The following is a 13,063-nucleotide window of genomic DNA, read 5'->3' on the forward strand; positions in this document are numbered from 1 at the left end:
CTTCCTCTCCTTGGAAGGAAAGCTATGACAAACTTACACAGAGTATTAAAAAGCAGAGACATCAGTTTGCTGACAAAGGTCTGTATAGTCAAAGCTATGGTTTTCCCAGGAGTCATGTATGGATGTAAGAGTTGGACCATAAAGAAGGCTGAGCACTGAAGAATTGATGTTTTTGAACTATAGTGTTGGCGAAGACTCTTGAGAGTCCCTTGGACTGCAAGGAGATCAAACCAGTCAATCCTAAAGGAAATCAACCCTGAATATTCACTAGAAGGACTGATGCTGAAACTCCAATACTTTGGCCACTTGAAGTGAAGAGGTGACTCATTGGAAAAAACTCTGATGCTAGGAAAGATTGAAGGCGAAAGGAGAAGGGGGCGACAGAGGATGACATGGTTGGAAGGCATCAGTGACTCAGTGGACATGAATTTGAGCAAACTCTAGGAGATCGAGAAGGACAAGGGAGCCTGGTGTGCTGCAGTCATGGGGTTGCAAAGAGTTGGACACAACTGAGTGACTGAACTGAACTGATAAAAGAAAATAAAAATTTAAGAAAATAATGAAAGTTCAGGCTGAGGTTACATAAAATTTGTTTGTATGCTTAGTTAATAAAAGCTGTAGAAATACAAAGAAGGGCTGATGGAATTTTCCACCTACTATGAGACAGGGAGCATTTCACATCTTAAGAGATGGTATTGTTTTGTTTTCTCAAATGATGTGTGCATGTGTTTGGTTGGAGAGGAAAAGTGGTGACTGCTGATTACAAATCTGTGCTTTTTGAATGTGTAGATCATCCTTCTTGGTCTACTTTAAATACACTGGAGAGCATCTTCTGGATTATACAGAGTGATTCATCCTGTCTCATTGGGATAACACAGGTTTTCCTGTTTTCAGGCACTTAGTTCTGGTCTAGCCACTCACTGTACCATTTGTAATTCTATTTTGGACTTCTGGAAGGTTAGCAAGATTGAGTAAAGTTAGCTTCAGACTCAGGCTAGAGGATTTAATGTATGTTTAAAAATCCATGTCACGGTGTCCTGGAATTTCAAAATTTTCTCATCTGCCGTCCTACCAGTTTTATTTCCTGTTCTCCCCAACCAGTACCCTCCGCTCTTGTTATTGTTGGATAATTGCTGATTGTTGTGTCTGACTCTCTTGCGATCCCATGGACTAAAGCCCGCCAGGCTTCTCTATCCATGAAATTTCCCAGGCCAGAGTACTAGAGTGGGCCCTTTTCTTCTCCAGGGGATCTTCCGTACTCAGAAATCGAACCCTTGTCTCCTGCACTGACAGGCAGATTCTTTACCACTGAGCCAAACTCTCTGCACTACTGGACTTCTTATCCCCCAACCCCGTTGTCCTGAGAACTTGCTGTGCTTCTTTCTACCTATGTTCCTTTGCTTCTACTTTTTCCCTGTAATTGGGATGTTCTTTTTTTTTTTCTGCTTTATCTGTTTAATGTCTAGGAATTCTTCAGGTTGCAATCATCTACTACCTCCTCCTCATCAATCTTCAAGTTTTCAAACATATTTATTTCTCTCTTTTTGAACTCTTATAAAAATTTTTATTTTATCTGAGGTTGTTATCTTTATTTAGTGTTTCAGGTGTGTGTTTTGGCCTTAACAAATCCCCATAGTAACTCCCATCCTTGAGATTCTGACTCTGGATTATCTCCTTAACCAAACAGCAAACTCTATAAAGGGGGTGATTTATTTTCTGAAGCCACTTATAATGTTTAGAGGGCTTCCCTGGTGGCTCAGCCAGTAAAGAAATCTGCCTAAAATGCGAGAGACCAGGGTTCAATCCCTGGGTTGGGAAAACATGCCCTGCAGGAGGGCATGGCAACCCACTCCAATATTCTTGCCTGGAGAATCCCCATAAACAGAGGAGCCTGGTGGGCTACAGTCCATTGGGTTGCAGAGAGTCAAACATGACTGAGCATAAGCACAGCACAGCACATAATGTTTAGAACGGTACAAAGTGCACAGATGCCTACTAAGTACAGTATTGCTGAGAAGAAATAAAAACTGACATTAAAAAATGGAAAAAGACATGTATTTTCATGGAGAAGATGTAGAAAGGTGAACAGAATGAAACCATTTGTGCTCAGTTGATAAAATTAACATTGGTTATCTAAATTTTTTGCTCATCTACTTATACTGTAATACCCATAAAATGAGAAAATGACTGATTATATGGATCCACAAATTGAATCAGCAGCAGCAGCCTATATGGAGGCTGAATTCTAAAAGGTACAGTTTTAATTAAACCAAAGCACCATAAAATCAAAAATCTTAGGCTAGCTATCACCTCTATATTTGACTTTGCTTATTTTTCCTTCTGAGGAATTTATCTGGGAAAGGATAGAAAGGTCACAAGGGCAGGACCTGATAGAGTGGGCACCAGCTGTCTTAGAAGATGGTCAGCTATCAATTTCAGCCTTTGAAAGCTGACGCTAAATCTTCTAACATGTTTGAATGGGCAGTAAATGGGCTTATTGGTTTCTCCTCTGAACCACATCCTTTGTTAAGCCCACTGCCCCTAGTGGAGCTGAGATTTCTTGTTAGAGAACAGTAGCCAACACACTGATACAGATTTAAAGACTTAGATTGAACAATGTGGACTGTTCTAAGAACCAGTACACTATCTTCTACTATGTATACATAATATGCATATACTCTTTCCATCAAAAATGTAATTCCATCAGTTCACTATTCCAGCCACAGTCACCTCAGCTTTCCTCCGTGGCTCCTTGTCTGAGTTTCCCTAACATTTTTACCTGGCTTTATTGCATTCTGTTTGTACCTGATTGCTTTTCCAGAGTCTCTTGGGCTCATCTACCTCCCAGATCTTTCTCTGAGAGCTCTGCTTTACCTACCACGGTGGCAGGTCAACCAGCTGCATGCCTGCCTCTGGCTTCCCAGGGGCTGCCTAAGGGCTTGATGGTGCAAACTGACTGGCACGGGAATCGATTCTGTATTGCATCAAAGTCAACCAGTGGAAGCCGGCAGGAGGCAGCCAGGTAGGAAGGTCCTCTTTCTTTCCCACAGGCTTCTCTCTCTACACAGACTGCGTCGTGCAGACATCCGAGTAGCTGAGAAAATGCACTACCAGTGGCCGCTGCATCTTTTCAGGATTCTTTGAGGAGCAGTTGCCAGCCCAGTGATGTGTCCCTTTGCCTCGCTCGCCATCTTCCCAGCTATACTTACAGTTTTCCTTACTCTTGCTTCCTGGGGATCATGCACTGCAAATAAACCTTCAGAGTTCATCCTGCCCCAGGCTGTCTTTCCATAGAACCTTTGACAAACTGATACAAGAATGATTTGTTTATATGTGTCTCATTTCTGGGACACTATCAACCCCTTGAAAGCAGAAACCACTTTATACTTTTTGTTATATCTACCCCAATATTTGACATTACATAGGCCAAAGGTCCGGAGAAGGCGATGGCACCCCACTCCAGTACTCTTGCCTGGAAAATCCCATGGATGGAGGAGCCTGGTAGGCTGCAGTCCATGGGGTCGCAAAGAGTCAGACACAACTGAGCGACTTCACTTTCACTTTTCACTTTCATGCATTGGAGAATGAAATGGCAACCCACTCCAGTGTTCTTGCCTGGAGAATCCCAGGGACGGGGGAGTCTGGTGGGCTGCTGTCTATGGGGTTGCATAGAGTCAAACACGACTGAAGCGACTTAGCAGCAGCAGCAGCAGGCCAAAGGCCCATGTTCATGTAACAGACTTCTACAGGAAAATATAGGGAATCATAAAGTAAAAATGTTCTTTGTAAAATGGGTACCTTCATATATCATTATTAAATACATAATCTTATTGGCTAATATTTAAAAATCATCTCTTGTATATGAAATATAAGGTAATATTTGAATCCTGGAGTAAGTAAGAAAAAGAAAGTTTTACTAAGCAGATGATTCAAAGCCCCAGTGGTATTTCTGCCATTTTGTTTTGCCACTGGCAAGATAATTCTAACTAAAATTGAGCCCTAAAAAATTCAAAATCTGTACCATATATTTAAACATCTTAGGATTTGGCTGCCTCTGAAAGGTGAAGGATAAATAAATATCAAGTAATAAGCATCTAAGAACTTTGACAGGAAATAAAGGCAGAAAGCCCATTATGGTCATAAAAAGGGTAAGTCTAAGTAAAGCCTGATTGGGAATAAAGCAAATCTCAGCATCTTCTGTTGAATTTGTGATAAATTGCAGATGCCAACTATTTATCTCATTTACCTTAGTCCAGCGCTAAGCTTGAACAGAGAACTTTAAGTATTTCCCAAACTGAATAAATGATGGTGAAAGAAATCCTGCAACTGCAGATACAGGATGATGGGAAGATTGTAAACCCAGAGTAATTTATGATTGAGAATATATCTTAATCATGAATACCTCCTGTCTGAGGCTGTAAGACCAGGTGGGAACACTCAGTGACCACATTCCAGTGTGGGCACAAATTACATGATGTGCATGTTTTAGGAATTTACACCTCAATCTGAACCTTAAGTCTACCCTTTTAACTTTTGTTTTCAGCTTTGCTTTAAAGTGTTTATTTGTTTATGTGTATTGAAGGGTTCCAGACCAAAAAAGCCCTAGTAATATTGCACTTAAAGAAAAAGTATCACTTAAAGATGTGTATGGAAAATGTTCTAAATTTTAGAATCTCAAGTTTAAATATTTCAGGAAATTTACTTTTTAAATGAAAAATGGAAGTAAGAGGGGTGCAGATGGGAAATAGGAGGAAAGAAAGATACTAATTTTTATTGAGCTGGAAGCTTTGGCTGTATTATCTCACTGAATTTTGATAACAATCAGTCTTCTGGGGTGGGTGTGATTATTCCCATTGCGTAGCTGACAGGAAACAGAGTTTAGTTTCACTTTCAAGGCCCCCCAGTCAGTGAGCAGTGGAGCTAGGATACAAATCCAAGCCAGCTGACCCCAGAGCCTCTGACCTACTGGCAGTGTCATGCTGCCTATTTATCACTAGCCATTGACAGAATTTAAGGTTCTTATGTTTTCTTATTTAGACGCCCTATTCTCTTTAAAGGGCAGCTGTGACTTTGCCAGCCTTTTACTTCCTATCCTCAGGTCTTGGTTTTAGTATAAACTGGACTGGCTTGGAGAATTGGCACCAAAAAAATAAGATGTAGGGCTTGGATCCTGTAAGATCCAGAGTTCTCCAGAGAAAAGGAACAAAATGAACTATTATGGGTACAATGGTCTCTCCCATCACTGGGCAGGCGTTAGTTAGAAAACCACTGGTGTCTTGAGTGTGAACCTGAGTTTTGTAATAAAGGTAAAGGTTTACTACTTAAAGCCATGTCTTCAAATTCTGACTCTAGTTTTTCCTTTTGGTTTTGGGGCTGGTAGGAATATTCTTGTGATTTTTATTTTGATACAGTATAATGTAAAGAATCATAGAACCATAACTCAATGAAAAAGCCCATGTCCAGTGACCACTGATGAGCACAGTATTCTGTTTTCTAGGATAGGAGTTGTTTCATATATTGAAACTGGTCTGTTATAAAATCTCATTAGCAAACTAACACTGAGATGCTATTATTAAGTGTGTGTGTGTGTAAATGTCTTGACATTGGGACAGAAATCAAGATATCCTTTTTCCATTTTAACATATGTTTTTTACTCTTCATTTCTTTCTGTAGAAACTGCAAATATCATCATGCAGAAATTTCACTTCTTCAGTTTCCTGAGCTCATAGGTCACATTGCTTTTTTTCTGAAATCTCTACCTGGCTCAGTAACCAAGGCAACAAATCCCTGGTTAATGATTCACTAGAAATTCACCATGGAGGTGGCTTATTAGTTTTTTCCCCCAGAGCTGGGATAAAAAGCTTGCTCGTGGTTTTTTTTTTTTTTTCATCTATTTCTCCTTTCTCTCTTACTTGCAATCCTGACAACTTAAATTTAATTAAAATCAATAGGTAAAAATATCCAGGACTTCACCTGACTATTTTGGGATTTATGATATTTGTATATGTAAATACAAAATGTTAATAAGTTTAACAATATTTTATGACTTCTTTCAGTTTTCATTTTTGACAAGGGGATAATAAAACAGAAATAATTTTAGGATGGTGATTTTAGGTTTAAGCAGTATTCTAGTCCTTTGAACAGCTGTTTGGAGAAGGCATCTTTAAGAAGGTAAGTGCCTGTTTGCAATGCGGGAGACCTGGGTTTGATCCCTGGGTTGGGAAGATACCCTGGAGAAGGAAATGGCAACCCACTCCAGTACTCTTGCCTGGAAAATCCCATGGACAGAGGAGCCTGGTCGGGTCGTGGGGTCGCAAAGAGTCGGACATGACTGAGAGACTTCACTTTCACTTTCAAGATGCCTTCAGGGAAAGAAGATAGGACAGATAAAAATCTGACAGAAATTTGAATGGAAAAAAGTCAACTTTATGAAAAGGAATAAATGTGGGATGAAATGGACAAGAGGCAAAAAAAAAAAAAAAAAAAAAGCCAAACAAGCAAAAACGAAACTAAAAAATCCTTGGCATTGCTTAAAAACTATTCCACAATATGCAAAGATACAGTTTTACTGGATGAATAAATCCAAATACATTTTTGGAAAAATAATTTTCTTCCAAAGTATTTAAAGGGAAGCAAGAAGGAGAGGAAATGATAGAATGACATTTGACTTGTTTCTCCAGTGTTTGCAAAGGAGAAAAAGGCAGTGACACGGGTGAACACAGTTGCCTGGCCTGAAAGTGCTAAAAGGAACCGGCCTCTTCAGGAAGGCATCGGGGAACACGGGAGAGGCATTAACCACGGACTTTTAACACATTCCCTCTTGCCATGGGGAGCTTTTAGTGCCATGTTAGATGTGGTAAAAATAGCTAAAATCATGAGTCAAGACCTGTTAACTCAGGGAGATCTTTTAGGACCCTATTAAGAATTGCAGATGATTAATGCAAAAATTAGACTTCATAAATTGATAGAAAGTGTTTATGTATGGTGTTACAGTTTTTCATATGTTAAAAGACAGATAATGAATGAAAACCACATGATTTTGTTATATTGAGATCTTGAGAAGAGCATAATAAAGGACAGTGGAAGTCTGAGTGCATCATTAGTATATCTGTTATTTTATATCATACAAATCTGGAAATCATTTCTGGAAGGAAAAAAAATAAGAATTTCATTCAATAGTCCTGTGGAATGTGTTTGCCACTAGGGAACATAATTGCAACACTATGGACCCCATACAGGGTTACTATTCTGACAAAATTTATTGCTAAGGAAAACAATAGCAAATTAGCTGACAGGCAGAAGTGGATGCAGCCCCACAAGTGGCCATGGGTTGGTTTTGTGCCACTGTGTCCATGCTCCCCCACCACAGTTTTGCCTGGAGGCCATTCCGCCTCCCCTCCTGGCCCAGAAGCTTTGGGTTTGAGTTACCTCCACCCTGCTCTCCTTACCCAAGCTAAGCCAGTCAGAACCACTGACCTGGCCAATCTCAACTACGAAGACTCAACCCAGGCTTCTGTTGGAGCTTTTGACTTTCGCTCTGGCTCTGGATTGTGTGTAAAGATAAGAGGAGCCTGAAGTTGCAGGACCCACTGCAGGGAGAGAAGCAAAGAACACTGCTGATATCATCTGAGTCCTGAATAAAGAATCTCTCAAGTTCCTACTTAGTGTGACCTTTCATTTAAAGGAACAGTAAATATTTTTTTGTGTAAGTCAATGTGAGACTTTTCTCCTACTTCCAACTAAAAGATTCCTAAGAGAAGAAGAATTCTTAAAGCCATCCATAAGGCGCAGAACTTCCTGAGATGAACAGTAGGGCTGAGTAGTTCTGTTAAGGCAAGTGTCACTCATGCAGGGGTCCTTCTTTTGGTTAATGACTGGAGTATTAGAAAAGACTTTAAAGGCAGGCATTATGCTTTCAGGGCTTCCCCAGTGGCTCATTGGTAAAGAATCCACCTGCAGTGCAGGAGCTGGGATTCGATCCCTGGATCAGGAAGATCCCCTGGAGAAAGGCATGGCAACCCACTCCCGTATTCTTGCCTGTAGAACCCCTTGGACAGAAGAGCCTGGTGGGCTACAGTCCTTGGGGTTGCAAAGAGTCAGACATGCCTGAAGCAACTTAGTATGCATGTACTATGCTTTCAGGAAGGCTGTATTTTAGTTAAGGAAAAAGAGCAGTAGCAAAACCCCAAAGAACTATTAGGCATTGTGTTCTGCTATTCTGATTTTGTAAATGTACAAAGAATACAGCAGAGGGAGGAGATAATGATTAATCATGAGAAGGCTGTCAAAAGGAGATGGGCAGTATGTGGAGAATAACAGGGCTAAATGCCTATGATTCATGGGCCAAAATTTAAGTGCTTATTATGGTGGATAGTTTGGAAATTTTGAAAATTTCTTATAGTTTATTCCACTGAGATCATCTCTACTGGTTAACATTTTAGTAGAAGGTAAATCACCAGGTCACTTTATGGTGTTTGAACAAATACTGGGAAGAAATATTTCAATTTTTGCAAAATAAATTGGGAACCAGTTTAGCAACTGAGAGAATATTTTCAATGCCTTTGTAGCAGATATGAACTCTTTCCATTAATTATGTGATTCTCCTTGAAAGAATGAATACTCTCATTTTAACCACCTGGAAGTGATTTGATGCCTTCTAGACTTTTTTTTTCCTTTGCCTTGTGAGAACATATTGCAGATCTATTTTTCAGTTATAAGAAAGGCTGATTTTCCAACTATTTTTTTTCCTAGTCTCAAAAGGTAGCATTGGAATCAATTGAAGATCAGTCAGAAATGATGTTTTGATATTTTCATGCATTAGTACAGGTTGCTGCTGCTGCTAAGTCGCATCAGTCGTGTCTGACTCTGTGCAACTCCATAGATGGCAACCCAACAGGCTCCTCTGTCCCTGGGAGTCTCCAGGCAAGAATACTGGAGTGGTTTGCCATTTCCTTCTCCAGTGCATGAAAGTGAAAAGTGAAAGTGAAGTCGCTCAATCGTGTCCGACTCTTAGCGACCCCGTGGACTGTAGCCCACCAGGCTCCTCCATCCATGGGATTCTCCAGGCAAGAATACTGGAGTGGGGTGCCATTGCCTTCTCCGAGTACAGGTTGAGTACCTCTTTATTTTAAACTTAATAGGAAGGGCCTAGGGTACTTCAGTGATGCAGAAAAGTCAGCAAGTTAATTAGAAAGGAGTGTAGTCTTCTCACTGGAATACTGAGAGTACAAGAAATCCTGACATCATCCCTGACCACCAGTGAAAAAGAGTGGGTAGATTTTTCAGGGGTGATAATAAAAACTAAGTGAAACATACATTGTGAGCCTACTATGGACAGTAGTATAACTACAGGGTTTTAGTCTGAAATCCTGAATCTGTTGTGAGAAAGGAGGGAATTCAATTTGTAAATTAAAAGATTAGAAGAGGTAATGGAAAATATAGTAAGCCGAGTAGCATTTTTATCAGAAATACTGATTTATTGTGTACCTGTTTAATTCATTTCTCTTGCAAAAAAAAAAAAACAAACCCAACTCAGGACATTTCGGATATTTAAGAGTTCTGTACGTCAGGTCTGTGTTTGAACTTGCAACTTAAATGGAAATAGGACATTGTGGCAAAATTCACAGGGTAGGATACTAAAGTCTGTTTTTTTTTTTTTAAGCTGTCAAAAAAGGTGAAATTGTCTTCGCTTTTCTCATAAAATAATTGATTCTCAGAAAAGAAACAAAAATGAAGTTGATGTCAGCCTGCTGGTTTGTGTTACAAAGCATAAAGCAGTGGTTCTTATGATATGTTACAGCTGAAGAACAAAATTAACAGACTGTCAAATTAACTCAGTCTCATGGCATCATACATCTCTAAGAAGTTTGCCAGAATTTTCTTCCTTAAGTCTTAAAAGGAAACAAAGAGGCAAATAAAGCCCTGAAAACTAGTCCACCTCCCAATCTAAGACAGGAGAAGTCTAGAGGCCAGTCTGGCCTTTCCGAGGCGGATTCGATGTTTCTTTCAATTATTATTATGACCCATTGCTGGTCATTGAATCCAGGTTGTTACATGCCCACTGGGTAATAAATACTTTAATAAAAACAAAACAAAACAAAATCTCTTAATGGGTTTGGGAGTTAAACACTTTTCAAAGACATTGTGTTTTAAGGTAACTTGAAAATCCTGGCTGTGAAAGAGTTTTAATCAGAGGTAATGAAAACAATATGTCATATTTAAAGTACTGGTTTCTGTGCAAAAGGAGGTGATGAAAAACATTCTAGACCCTGGAAAATGGACCAAGGTAGTCTTTTCTAGGCAGAAAAGCTCAGATGAGTAATTCTGAGCTGGTACTTTCTGTTTGCTTCTCCAGATCCACCTTCCACCTTTTTTACATTAGAGTTCACTCTCCATGTCGTATATTCTATGATTTTAATGAAGGTATAATGACATGTACCCACCATTATAATGTCATACAGGGTAGTTTCACTTCCCTGAAAAATCTCTGTGTTCTGCTTATTCCTTCTTCACTCCCTGCACGCCTGCCACTGCTTTTCCAGTCTCCTTGTAGTAATAAGTTTATGCTTTCTTGTAAAAACATCTCCTTCACAGTTTTGTTAGTAGGGATTGGTATGTGTGTGTGTTCAGTCCTGCCACAGAATAACCAGCCTGAAAAGAATATTTTCCCAAACAGAATGATGTACATTTTATTTCATTTCTCAAGTCGAAGGGTCTAAAAATAGCAAATCAGTATACTAATATAATCCCTGATTTTCTTGAAGAGATCCCTAGTCTTTCCCATTCTGTTGTTTTCCTCTATTTCTTTGCACTGATCACTGAGGAAGGCTTTCTTATCTCTTCTTGCTATTCTTTGGAACTCTGCATTCAGATGTTTATATCTTTCCTTTTCTCCTTTGCTTTTTGCTTCTCTTCTTTTCACAGCTATTTGTAAGGCCTCCCCAGACAGCCATTTTGCTTTTTTGCATTTCTTTTCCATGGGGATGGTCTTGATCCCTGTCTCCTGTACAATGTCACGAACCTCAGTCCATAGTTCATCAGGCACTCTATCAGATCTAGGCCCTTAAATCTATTTCTCACTTCCACTGTATAATCTATAAGGGATTTGATTTAGGTCATACCTAAATGGTCTAGTGGTTTTCCCTGCTTTTTTCAATTTAAGTCTGAATTTGGCAATAAGGAGTTCATGGTCTGAGCCACAGTCAGCTCCTGGTCTTGTTTTTGCTGACTGTATAGAGCTTCTCCATCTTTGGCTGCAAAGAATATAATCAATCTGATTTCGGTGTTGACCACCTGGTGATGTCCATGTATAGAGTCTTCTCTTGTGTTGTTGGAAGAGGGTGTTTGTTATGACCAGTGCATTTTCTTGGCAAAACTCTATTAGTCTTTGCCCTTCATTCCGTATTCCAAGGCCAAATTTGCCTGTTACTCCAAGTGTTTCTTGACTTCCTACTTTTGCATTCCAGTCCCCTATAATGAAAAGGACATCTTTTTTGGGTGTTAGTTCTAAAAGGTCTTGTAGGTCTTCATAGAACCATTCAACTTCAGCTTCTTCAGCATTACTGGTTGGGGCATAGGCTTGGATTACTGTGATATTAAATGGTTTGCCTTGGAAACGAACAGAGATCATTCTGTCGTTTTTGAGACTGCATCCAAGTACTGCATTTCGGACTCTTTTGTTGACCATGATGGCCACTCCATTTCTTCTGAGGGATTCCTGCCCTCAGTAGTAGATATAATGCTCATCTGAGTTAAATTCACCCATTCCACTCCATTTCAGTTTGCTGATTCCTAGAAGGTCTACATTCACTCTTGCCATCTCCTGTTTGACCACTTCCAATTTGCCTTGATTCATGGACCTGACATTCCAGGTTCCTGTGCAATATTGCTCTTTACAGCATCGGACCTTGCTTCTATCACCAGTCACATCCACAGCTGGGTATTCTTTTTGCTTTGGCTCCATCCCTTCATTCTTTCTGGAGTTATTTCTCCACTGATCTCCAGTAGCATATTGGGCACCTACTGACCTGGAGAGTTTCTCTTTCAGTATCCTATCATTTTGCCTTTTCATACTGTTCATGGGGTTCTCAAGGCAAGAATACTGAAGTGGTTTGCCATTCCCTTCTCCAGTGGACCACATTCTGTCAGATCTCTCCATCATGACCCACCTATCTTGGGTTGCCCTACGGGCATGGCTTAGTTTCATTGATTTAGACAAGGCTGTGGTCCTTAGTGTGATTAGATTGACTAGTTTTCTGTGAGTATGGTTTCAGTGTGTTTGCCCTCTGATGCCCTCTTGCAACACCTACCGTCTTACTCAGGTTTCTTTTACCTTGGGCGTGGGGTATCTCATCACGGCTCCTCCAGCAAAGCGCAGCCATTGCTCCTTACCTTGGACAAGGGGTATCTCCTCACCACTGCCCTTCCTGACCTTCAACGTGGCTCCTCTAGGCCCTCCTGCACCCGTGCAGCCATGGCTCCTTGGACGTGGGGTTGATAACTCGGGCTCCACATGCCTCTCTGCAGTGGCCTTAGGAAGAAGACAGGCTTTCCCCTCCTCTTCCTTCCCTGAAGACCATCCCCTTAATCACATTCTCTTTCTTCCAGAGGTGACTCCTGCCCTTGCCCTGGGGTAGAAAGGGTTCAGGAAATAGAAACCAGCTTATCATAAGGAAACACAGCCAGGCATCATTCAAAAACATCTTATCTGTTACAAAGGGGAAAGAAGTCTCTAGAACAACAGTTGCCTCAGATGATATTAAGAAGAGATGGCAAGAATACACAGAAGAACTGTATAAAAAAGATCTTCACAACCCAGATAATCATGATGGTGTGATCACTGACCTAGAGCCAGACATCCTGGAATGTGAAGTCAAGTGGGCCTTAGAAAGCATCACTACGAACAAAGCTAGTGGAGGTGATGGAATTCCAGTTGAGCTATTCCAAATCCTGAAAGATGATGCTGTGAAAGTGCTGCACTCAATATGCCAGCAAATTAGGAAAACTCAGCAGTGGCCACAGGACTGGAAAAGGTCAGTTTTCATTCCAATCCCAAAGAAAGGCA

This window comes from Bubalus bubalis, chromosome 22 (genome assembly GCF_019923935.1).
Source record: "Bubalus bubalis isolate 160015118507 breed Murrah chromosome 22, NDDB_SH_1, whole genome shotgun sequence".
In the NCBI taxonomy this organism is placed as follows: Eukaryota; Metazoa; Chordata; class Mammalia; order Artiodactyla; family Bovidae; genus Bubalus; species Bubalus bubalis.